This window comes from Chenopodium album, chromosome 21 (assembly GCF_948465745.1).
Source record: "Chenopodium album chromosome 21, dcCheAlbu1.1, whole genome shotgun sequence".
In the NCBI taxonomy this organism is placed as follows: domain Eukaryota; kingdom Viridiplantae; phylum Streptophyta; class Magnoliopsida; order Caryophyllales; family Amaranthaceae; genus Chenopodium; species Chenopodium album.
This window is the reverse complement of record NC_137854.1, coordinates 38307085-38319770: the sequence shown is the minus strand read 5'-3', so window position 1 is coordinate 38319770 and position 12686 is coordinate 38307085. Positions and strand designations below refer to the sequence as shown.

General features: G+C 32.4%; 2 pseudogenes; both read left to right on the top strand.

The window, feature by feature from the left end:
- The first annotated feature begins 1879 nt into the window (after positions 1-1879).
- LOC145602628 (arabinogalactan O-methyltransferase 2 pseudogene) lies at positions 1880-2799 on the top strand (annotated as a pseudogene).
- A 1648-nt stretch (positions 2800-4447) lies between these two features.
- LOC145603025 (arabinogalactan O-methyltransferase 1 pseudogene) lies at positions 4448-5352 on the top strand (annotated as a pseudogene).
- The last annotated feature ends 7334 nt before the right edge of the window (positions 5353-12686 follow it).

The window sequence follows — 12686 nt, the reverse complement described above, 5'->3', positions numbered from 1 at the left end:
TTATACTACGGAGTATTAAATTTTAAAATGACACAATTCTAACTAGATCTCATATTGATATATTTAATCATAAGTTCATAACTATAAATCATAAAAGTAGTTAAAGTAAAATTTGTAAATATTGTCAAAAGTCAAAATGTGTCAATTAAAAGAACAGAAGAAAAAATTGTTAATATTTTCTACTCCGTAAGATTTAATCGTTCCGGTCAAGATCAGTATACACTAACAAGTAGCCAACATTTGGCCCAAAATATTTTCCACAAGCCCAAAGTCTAATCTAGCCAATCGTGAAGCAGTAGAAGTCCATCAACAACTAAAACAATGAACTACAGCAAATTAAAGCAGCCATATTTGGCGGCCCTAAACGATGGCATGCAAAATCCTAGGCTATGTCAAACTTTAAAACAAATCTACACATTACACAAGAAAAAAAAAAAAAATACAAGTAATACACACAATAGTACAACACATGAACACAACACCACCCTTACCCCCTCCCCACAAAAAAAAAAAAAAAAAAAAAAAAAAAAAAAAAAAAAAAAAAAAAAACCTACATGCTTGGGTATAACTCATAAGAGTTTGTCACGGACATCTAAAACAACTAGTTGTGTCGTGGCCTTACCATCATGCTTGAATATATTGGGATAGTTAGACTCGCCTTGTCTTTATTAAATTTGAATTTGAGTTTAGTCTCAGCTATTTTGACGGTAATAAATCACATGTGTAGCTAATGATACACTCAAAGCCTGTTCACATTTACTGAACTAAACTGAATAGAGCTAAAATGAATATTTTATGAGAGAAGAAAAGTAGAAACTGAACTGATTGGAGCTGAATTGAATTGTACTGAACTGAAATTAAGTTAAAGTGAACAAACCCTCAATTTGAGTTTGAACATTATAACCAAGTAATTGCTCTTTAAACTTGTCTCGTTTCATTTATTAAACTCATACTCATACGACGATCCTCATAGATTTTACATAATACCAATATTATTGTAATGTAAATGTAGTAAGAGGATCACAATGCTCTTTCCATCAAGCTTAAGTATGAGCTCATAAATATACGAATTAGCTCTCTAACAAATTAGACTGAGTTCATTATCATATATTCCTCCCTAATTAAAAGTTTGAAATCTTGCAATTTCTTTCAACTTTTTAAAATTTCAATATCTCTATCATTTCATCTTTCTTGTCTTTTCCTTTGACAATTTCCAAAGTATAACCCTTTCTCTTTTCTATTGTACTCCATATGAATTTTAAATAAACCAACTAGACTTTTTTAATATAAAGATGGGGACATAAACCTTACAACTATCAACTATGTAAGTCAAAACACATTTATCGACATAAACCCACCTCTTCCTATATTTGAATATTAAGATAGTATTTTATTTTTTTTTTCCTTCAATGAAATATTCTTTTATTGTCCAATTAAAAAATCAGAGTAATTAATTATAAGATAATTAACTCTCTCGAATCTTAAGCTCCTCACACAACTCCACGTCTCTTACGTATTGGTCCCACTTCAACTATAATATAATGCATTTAATTTTATAAATCACCAATTAAAGCGACAAAATTTGTACAAGTTTGTTCTTCAAAACAAATAAACTTGTACAATAATTATTTATTTGCTAATCTAATTCATCACTAGCACTTGTCAACATTTTATTACACATTGAAACTTATTATAAAAATCACCTAAAGACGTGCTCCAACGTGACACCCGATTCAATCATTTCATGGTTTAGTATATAATAATAAACATTAGCAATATTGTCAATTACTACTTGTCTATATCCATCCTCCTATTCTTGTATAGTAGAATATATATATAAAGCCTTACAATCGAAGGAAGTATAAAAGAGTCTAAAACACCAAGTTATTTATACACCAAACTTCAAACATGATGAGGAGTCACAAGAGAGGTACCAATTATCTTGGTACCGATAGAACACGGCTTCTCGCCCTAGGCACATTGTTCGGGTTTGTAGCGGGTGCACTACTGATGTCGGCTTTTGGAGGATCCGTAGGCAGATGGTCATCTTATCGATATTCCTTCTCCTCTATGTCCACCGCCACACCAGTGCAACTGAAGGCGATCCTTCACTACGCAACTTCCAAGGTGGTTCCACAACAGTCCCTAAAGGAGGTTACGGAGTCATATAACGTACTCCAAACCCTAGGATCATGCAACTTCCTAGTATTCGGGTTGGGCCATGACTCCCTCATGTGGGCCGCACTTAACCCGAATGGGACCACCCTTTTCTTAGAAGAGTCCCCGGAATGGGTCACCTCCGTTTTAAAAGGCGCGCCATTTTTAAACGCCATAACGGTGTCGTATAAGACGAGGCTCCAAGAAGCCGATAAGCTACTCGAAACGTACCGGGAGGAGCCCGATTGCCGGCCCGAGAGGGCCTTCTTGAAGGGGAACCGGCATTGTAAGCTAGCCTTGGATAACCTACCAGGAGAAGTGTATGAAAGGGAGTGGGACGTGATCATGATCGACGCGCCTAGGGGGTATTCCCCGGAACACCCGGGGAGGATGGCGGCGATATTCTCGGCAGCCGTGATGGCGCGTGAGAGGAAAGGGGTAGGTAATACACATGTTTTCTTACATGATGTTAACAGAAAAGTTGAGGAAACGTTTGCAAAAGAGTTTTTGTGCATGAAGTATAAAGTTGGTAGTGTTGGAAGGTTGTGGCATTTTGAAATTCCACCGGTTACAAATGATAATAACGGCGGTAGTATCAATAATTTTTGTTAACCCCGTATTATACATTATTATTATTAAAAATTAAATATACTGAAATTATATATATTTTTTTTCATATATGTAATCACTTGGACCAACAGCTATATATAATATAATTATGTATTATTGTTGTTGTTGTTCCCTTTCTTTTCTTTTTTTTTTCTTTTTGGTTTTACTCATTGATTTTGCATTTTGATGAATATACAAGTACATCTTTGTTATTACTCCATTTGTGCACATTTTGAAAGTTCATCAACATCTAGTACGTGTCTAACTCAGATTTACAATACAACTAACGAGTATTATATACAAGTTGTCATCACTAGCTCATCACCTAATTGGAGGGGTGGATATTTGAGATAAATTTAACACGGTATCATTATTCTTGATATCATATCTTATTATCTTTATTACATTAGGATATTATATATGTTCAGTAAATAACTAAATAAATATCTTTGATACGGAGTAAGTATTATTATTTATATCGTTAATGTGTATTAATGATTTCATGTATATGGAGCATCTTATTAATTTCACCATTCTCTTTCTCATATAAATCATCATTATTAAAATAATTATGTCTAGCTAACGTTATATTGTTGTTTAGAGAAAAGCTAAGTCTACAAGCTATGATTTTATTGTATAATTGGTCACTAATACATTATTGTTTTAGAAAAGTCGTCTACAAGCTTATAATTGTTACTCCGTCATTACAAAGATATTAAATACACGAAATGATTTATTGATTGGATAAGGCTATCATTATATAATTAATATTGTTGTAACCATTAATTAACAAAGAGGGTTGATCATATGCACAGGCTTCAACATCTCCCTTCAAAGTATAACAATGTTAGAAATCAATCTAGTTTGAAAGAAGATCGATAGATAGCCGTGTTGCCGTGAAGAATATATAGATTTTAAGCTCTCAATCTATTCATTTTACATTTATCATATCACTTGACTAATTGTTTATTTCATGTATACATTATACTGTAGTTTAGAATATTGATGTACTATTTATTAATTTTTAATTTATTTAATCCATTGAGAGATCGAGTAATAATAAATTTATTATCTATCGAATTTGCCTTAAAACCTTGTGCAAAACCTTATGCGACAAACAAGCTAAGATCTACTTAATTTTATTCTTCACCCAAAAAAATATATACATACACGGTCCGTCTTGTCTGCGGCTGGCCATATACACCATGTGGCCGGTCGTAAAATAACAAAGTAACCCCAATAATACTGACCGAGTAATTTTTATATACTGACCGAGTAACCTCTATAACACATGCGAAGTAATAATCCGTGTAACACTTACCGAGTAACCCCTATTATGACTAGCCACTGACCAGCCACATGCAAGAATTTGTGATACATAATATGCAAAGAAACCTCACTGCCCTTTTCCTTCATCTCACTACGTATTACGCAAAGAAACCCCCAAGAAATGTGATATTACCTTTTTAACCTGATATTCAACGTGCAATACTGCAATCTGATCACTTTCCTTACTTCCCAAATTTTCTATTGCTTACAATCTTAAAAAAGGTACCACCTTTCTAAAACCTATGCATTAGCATTAACAATATTGTTTAAGTCCTCTAGTACTAGTACTATATATAACACCTTACTACAATACTCTAGACAACAACATCAAATACTAATAACTAAACAAAATATGAAGGGTAACAAATCCAGCCAGTCTGACCGGGCACGGTTCATCGCCATTGGTGTGTTCTTGGGGTTCATCTCGGGTGCACTCTTAATGTCGGCTTTCACGAGCCGATGGTCATCTAATCAGTATTCGCTCACCTCCATGCCAGTCCAAGGAAGGGCCATCCTTCACTATGCAACCTCAAAGATAATCCCACAACAAACCCTGGAGGAGGTTACAGAGTCATTTAACGTACTCCAATCTTTAAGTCCGTGTAACTTTTTAATATACGGGTTAGGTTATGATTCCCTGATGTGGGCCGGACTCAACCCAAATGGGACCACCCTCTTTTTAGAGGAATCCCCTGAATGGGTCACCACTGTTCTAAAAGATGCACCGTTTTTGAATGCAAAAACGGTGCCATACAGAACACAACTTAGAGACGCGGATCAAATACTAAAAACATACAAAAAGAATCCCGATTGTCAATACTCTAGGGCTTTCTTAAAGGGTAACCAAAACTGCCTTTTGGCCTTAGAAAATCTACCCGATGATGTGTATTTGCGAGAGTGGGACGTGATCATGGTCGACGCCCCAAGGGGGTACTCACCGGAACATCCAGGGAGGATGGCGGCGATATTCTCAGCAGCCGTGATGGCGCGTGACCGTAAGCGGCCAGGGAATACACACGTGTTCTTGCATGATGTTGATAGACCAGTGGAGAAAAAGTTTGCAGAGGAATTTTTGTGTGCTAAGTATAGAGTTGGAGCTGTAGGAAGATTATGGCATTTTGAGATCCCACCAGCTAGAGCTAATAATGAGGGTAAAACAAGTTTTTGTTAAGGATAGATCAATTTAATTTCTTTTTTATTATTGTTGATATGTGATCGTTACACGGCGAGGTAAGATTATGTATACGTACAATATTGTTGTTTAAAATAATTACATGTATCGAAACTTACACTTATTAATGAAGAGTATACATACGGATAAGGATCAAACTCTCGACCTCAAGTTTAATTAATGTATACTTTTTTATTTAGTTTTCTGATCTTACATATTGGTATAGTTTGTAGTTATATATTTATTTGGATTGAGTATATTGAGGTTAAAGTACATATAGTGAATCTTGTGATGTAATTTAATTTATGCATAAAAGTTTAGATCGAGTTCATTTTTTTGTTATGTATATGTATTCATAAATCGTATTCATAATTAGTGGATAAGAATTAAACTCTTTATCTCAACTCGATCTAATCCTATATGTGAGAGAATGACTTTCAAATTTTAATAATTGGAACATGTATATGAATAATATATATATGTTTACTTCCTCTGTTTTTCTTTTATTGCACCATAAGGACTTTAAATTTATACTATTCACTTAATATTTTTTGACCATATTTTGTGATTTATCCATTAGGAAAAATATAGTCATGTGGAATCTAGCTAATTAGATCATCTCGAAATCTACTTTTTTTTTTTTTTTTTTTACTTTATAAAAAGTTTATTGTTTAGGAGTATTAGGACATAACAGTACGTAGGAGTAGGAGTAGCAGTAGTACTTCTTCATTAAGCTTTCTTTATCATATTGATATATATAGTTTTTATTCATCATAATATTGTGCATAAAGTATTTTGAGGTTAAAAAAGTACATGCATATTGTGATTTTCATGATGTAAACACTTGAAAAGGATGTGCAACTAAAAGTTTAGTTCCCTCGAAAAGAACTAAAAAGTTGTTAAGTTTAAATTTATAATTTAGACCTTTATTATTACCTAAGATAGTTGGTATTATCTTAATTGCATGAATTTGATCTACAATATACGGAGTAATTAAGATAAAATCTACTGTACAATATAATAAACCTTGTAGCTCTATACCTTTACGTACTCCCAAAAACAAAAACAAAAAAAAAGAACATACTCAATGTATTTTCCGATCCAATATTAATTACAGTATGTGATTTATAGGAGTATCTTTTTTCTCTATTTTCAAATTGATTATGTATCATAACTACTCTAACATTTTCTAATTTAATTAATTTTCAATTGGTCAAATGGAAAGCCAGTAAGCTAAAGTTGGTCCAAAGCTAGCTTAATTATCGTCACATGGATTGGGGACTCACAAAATTAATATAGCATCCTTATTGGTCTAAGTTGACCTTGGAGTTTGTGAGTGTAGTGATTTAAGGGCCTTAAGGCTATACCAAATTACCAATATGCCAATAATATACCATTGCGTGACTTATCATTTTATCTAATTGAAGCCTTTAATAAACAAGTTAATTATTGTATACTTCTTTTTTTTCTTTAAAAAAAAAAAAAATTTGTTTCTTTTTAAAAATGATTATGATACATGCATGCAACCCTAAGGATAAGCATCAAATACATTAAAATTAATATTAATGTAAAAATTGAAAATGGATGTTTAATACAGTATGTTTTGTTTTAACATCTTACATATAATTCATGCATGCCTCCATAAAGAATGCATATATACATCAATACATATTGAGATTCTATCAGTGTTGTCAGGGCGGATCATGGTTATGCCGGTTGACACATGCCAAGCTTTTCTGAGTTGTTATTGGTTATACGAAGTAATATGATGTCTAATAAATGTATATAATAAAAAATTTTAACATAGTAGTTAAGTATTCTTATTTTAGAGTAAAAGGTTAGTGGTTCCCAACACTATTTAGCCCAAGATTCGCCATTGTGTTGTAGTGTTGTGTTTATAATTTCAACAAATATTAAATCACACTGTAGAAGCTTCTAAAGTGTTTAAATTGAGCATAAACAGAGTAAAGTTTTTTAAAAAGTTATGGCTATTATTTATAGTATAAAGTTTAAATCACATCTATAAAGTTTTTCCAAAATAAATATATATAAAAGCTAAAAAAAAATAAAAAAAAAAATCATCAAAATATGTATTTAGGCAGGAAAATTTTACATATTAAGTGATATGTGTCATCGAATTATTTAGGATAAGGATTATATCAGTGGAACATTTTTTTAAAAGTATTAGTTATAGATGTGAATTTCAATTGGTTTAAGAATACATATATATACTCCTTCTATCCCTATTTGTTTGCCATAGAAATTAACTGTGATTTATTTTATTTTTTTTTAAAAAAAAGAATGGTCTAGTGACCCCCAACTTCTGCTACGCACACATGGTGACCATCTTGAAAATAGATTATATGAAATGACTGTAGGAGTTTATAGGTATTACGCAGCGGAAATAATATGAATCATATTCAATCAAGCACCTAATCCCAAAAATCATATGCATAACACACAAGACACATAATCATACCTTTGAAGCGTGAATTCCACATAGCTATTCGACAGGCAAATCAGGGAGAGAATAGAGCCCAAGTGTTGCTCCTCTACTTAGTTCACGAGATTCGAACAAGCCGTCCACCAATACTAGATTGGTCGAGTGATTGAGGAAAACCGCAATCACCACCTTTTCGGACAACCGACCACCGCACGAACCACCACCACCACGAGACACCACCGGCGCTAGGGAGGAGGAGAGAACTGCGAGAGAGAGGACTTTGAGAGGGGTTGGGTTTCGTGTTTGCTAATTAGGGTTTGATCAAATGATCAGTTAATTTCTTCCACGCAAACCAACGCACCTAGTCTATTTATAATCTCATTATAATTAGACTAGGGCACGAAGCCCAAAAGCCCTCTTAATCCCCTACATGGCCGGCCACCTAGAGTGATGAGGCCCATGATGGGCCTCGTCCTCTAATGCTCGATCTAGCCCCTTTGTGTGACCTTATAGGATCTGTCTAATTGGGCTTTGGACTATTTTACTAGCCCAAAGATCGTAAGTACCTCTAGCTATGGCAAAACGACGACCCAAATGTCCGGACTTAATTATCTCCATAATTTGATCCAATTATATATCTAGTAATTAATTGCACACGACGAAGACATAACTCCTTCAATGACCCTGTTTAAAAATTCTATCTCACATATAACCTTCATTGCCAGCACCTTGAGTTCAAGAGGTCAGAGATGGAGATGGAAGAGGTGTGGTGGACTGGTGGTGGGGCCGGCTGGGTTGGTGGTGGGAGAAGAACAGTAAGAGGTGAGAGAGAAGGTCATGGCTTCGTGGACGAGGTTTGGGGTTCAAGGTGGGTAGTGGTCGAGGTGGGGCTGGTTAGAGTCACGCACCAGCGGAGGGGAAGCCAGAGCATCGGCAGTGAAGGGTATGGCCCGTATGGGAAGATGGTGGTCAGCTGGTGGAGGTGGAGGTGGTGGTGTGGGTGAAAAAAAAAAAAACACTAACCATAGTAAATTTTTTTTAACTGTATCATGAAATAAGGTTATAAATGGGATAAAATTCTTAGATAAGGTCATTTTGTATAATCTATTTTCAAGAGGGCCACCATGTGTGCGTAGTAGAAGTTGGGGGTCACCGTTGAGAATTTTCCCAAAAAAAAAAATCAAAAGATTGTAAGTGGATAAGGGTGTATTTATCATTTTTACTTTTATGAGTGTATGCAAATGGGTTTATGGTGGGAGCATGTCTCTATATTAGGAAAAATGGCTTTTTTAAATAGACATTCTAAAATGGAATATGAGGCAAATTAAACAAATAGGAACAGAGTGAGCACATCTTAATACTTAACTTTGATATATGTTAGTGTTGTGGATAAATTGTCTTTTTGAACCAACTAAGGGCTTGTTCTGATTTACTGAAATGAGCTAAACTGAACTGAATATTTCATGAGAGGAGGAAATTAGGAACTGAACTGAATATTTTGTGAGAGGAGGAAATTAGAAACTAAATTGAACAGAACTGAAGTTAAGCTAAAGAGAATATGCCCTAACAAGTAACAACTTTCTTTCATCTTTTACAAGTCAAAGGATTGTAACAAAACCCAATAATTTATGATAATGTATTATAATGCTATATTTCTTCAAACAAATAAAAATGATATATGTCACTCTAGTTTGATTATTTCCTCTTCTTTAATTGTGCGAGTCAATCAATTATCTGAGTATTTTTAATAAATATGATTAGAATATCAAAAGAGTTAAGGTGTACAAAGTATCTTTTTATAAACTCAACCAATCGATGTGTTTATAGAAGGTGTGAATATGTCATTGCTAAATGACCACAAACATAATTAATACACTGCTAAAGTGCTAATGACAAATATGTAATCGACACATGCTAGATTAGTTGTAACTTTTTACTATACCCAGTTTTAAATACCCATGATAATGATTATTTCTTCTAGCAAGATACATTAGTCCATATAACCTTATTCTCTTGCACTTTTATGACTTTTTCTTATTATACCTAGCACTACCTTTATTTTATTAGTATTAAAGATATACGGAGTACTAAGTAACTTTTACATTGTTTTCAAAAAAAAAAAAAAAAAAAAAAAAGTAACTTTTACATAATTAAGCATTTTTTCTAATCTATTACATGTACTTATACATTGAACCTTTTATCTAATTACTCCCTCTGTCCCAGAAAGAACGATCCATTTGGCCAAAATTTTGTCCCAAAAAGAATGACCCATTTGCATTAAAACACCCACCAATTTGCTACAATGTTTGTTCAAATTAGTTTCCCCATATAAAAATTTGATTTTCCATGTTATTTTATTACTTTCTCTCTCTATTTTTTTACAAACCCCATGTAAATTTATCTTTCCAATATACTTTTACTTCTTTTTACTTAACTTCCTTAATACCCGCGTAATCAACCCAAATGGATCGTTCTTTTTGAGACGGAGAGAATAGAATTTTAAAATTTAGCATTACAGAATTAACCAGAATTTCTGATAACATAATTTGCACCGAAAAATATATTCTTGTCGCACTACTTTAGTACTTTTGTCAGTGGAATTGACAAAAAGTGAATCTTATTTACTTTAATGCCACGTAGCATGGGGTCGGTAAAACTGTACGGAACATAGTTTTTTGTCTTAAGTACAGTGCGGTAAAAATTGTACACTTGTCGTTATTTTACGTAAGTTGATGGAAAAGGGGACATCAAGCGTGAAAGTAGGGTACACAAAAATCAAAGAGATCTATAACAACCAATCAAATTTCACCATTTGGTTACTAGCCAGTACTCCGTCGCAACATTAAAGCCATTTAAATTCATGAGATATTTTCTTAGTTTATTCCATAAAAAAAAAAAAAATTACTATTACTCCATATTTTATTACACTCACGTAGTAAATGAATTTATACGTAGCTTCCTATTGGATAAAGAGATAATTTGTACAAAGTATAAAATATTCTAAGATTAGATTTATCTAATGTCAAAGATCAACTAGAAAGTTTCAAACAAGAACAAGTAATAGTTTGTAATATTTCATAGGAGTTACTACGGTATTGGTTAACATGTTAAATTAAAAAGATGTAAATAATAATTCGTTTTACTTCATACTTTCTCCGTTTCAAATTAATTGACACATTTCCTTTATTACGATTTGTTAGTGTAAAAGTTCAATAAAAATATCTTTAATAATATTATTGTAAAAAATTACTAACAATTGAATTTTAATTGAGTACATATTATTGAAATGAATCTAACAAGATCACACATGAAGTATTACTTACTTCCTCACAGTATATCGTGAAATACTTTGTCTTGTGTTAGCTCATCAATCGCATTTTCATAGGAATTGAAATCAACTAACTTTTGTGTATTTATAACATGTTTTTTTTTTTTTTTTTTTTTTTTTTTTTTTTTTTTTTTTTTTTTTTTGGGTTGAAAATGAGTGACAAAATTCCAAAACAAGGAAAAAAAATACAGAGTTATTAATTAGCTAGTCGCAAAACAAGTGTGGCAACTACTACATACTAATACTATTAGGAAAAACCTTCTTGGATTATGGGGCAATATTAAGTTTTGAAATTTGACCTACACCTTTGTTGACAATCTACTTTGTTATAGCTCTATTGTAGTAAAATCTTCTATATTTTGCCTTATTTACATGTAATTTATGAAGTTTGTACATATACCCTTACATTATTACCATTTCATCGACATGTCATTGATTTGTCTCTCGCATTAGAAAGAAAAGGAAATGATCTGACTAAAATATATAAGTCTGACAATATAAATGACTATTTCACCTACAAACAATCAGTTGCACTGTAAACTCTCAATTGATATAAGTTTATTATAAGATGTGCTCCGTATCTGTTTTGTTCAACTTGGAAAAAGGTTTTGTAAACAATGAATTGCTTAGGTATAATAATAAAGTTTACCTAAAACGGATACATCCTTAGGCAGATACAAATTTTATCAACAACCTAAACGTGTCAAAATTAATAAACTCCTTTTGTCAAATGAAATATGCTTATCAATATACTCCATATGATATCATTACAACATCTACATTAAATATTATAGTTAATCTGATATTTTATTATTCCTTTAGAAATTGACGATAATGTGAAAGGGACTACAACATGTGAAAATGAGCACTTTTCAATTCAAGGACGGAATTGGAAGATTAGAAGGTCCAAACTTATGGAGAAGTTAGCCAAAAGGAAAGACAAATATTCATCAATAATTCAATAACATTTTGTAATATAAGTTGTCGTATGTACAAGAAAATTCCTCTCCAATCAAAATAAAAAGATTATGCTATATAAATTCCTTAAACCTTCCTACATACTCATATTCCTATTTCCTAGCAATCAACACCGCATACTTCGGATAACAGTCGATAGGTATATAACTATATATACATTCCACTTCTTACCATTGTAGTGACCCAAATAACATGAAGTATAGTTAATTCCTTTATTATATACTATGGCGAGTGTCCATGAGCATTTGTTATTAAGACAATACATGTATGTTCCATTTTAAAAGATTTAATGATATACAAGCATAAAGGTAAAGAATTTTCTCGTACTTGAATGTATATAATATAAACCAATTATGGATTTCAAATTTCAATTTATGCTTTTGCATTGGTTGGTCTTTTAACATGATATCAAGAGTTAGTCTAACAAGAGGTCACGGGTTCAAAATTAATTCAAGAGCGTCAATTATAATCAACTTAATTTAAGAGCTAGAGTCAATCATATTTGTTCCTTTAATGTAATTTGTAATTACATGCATCACTTTGACTCTATGTATTAGTGTATTCTTCGTATACGTAGTAAGACCCCGTTCATTTCACCTTATTTTTACTGAAATGAAATTGAACTAAAATTATTTTTGCTGAACTTAATTTATTTTTACTAAATTGAAATT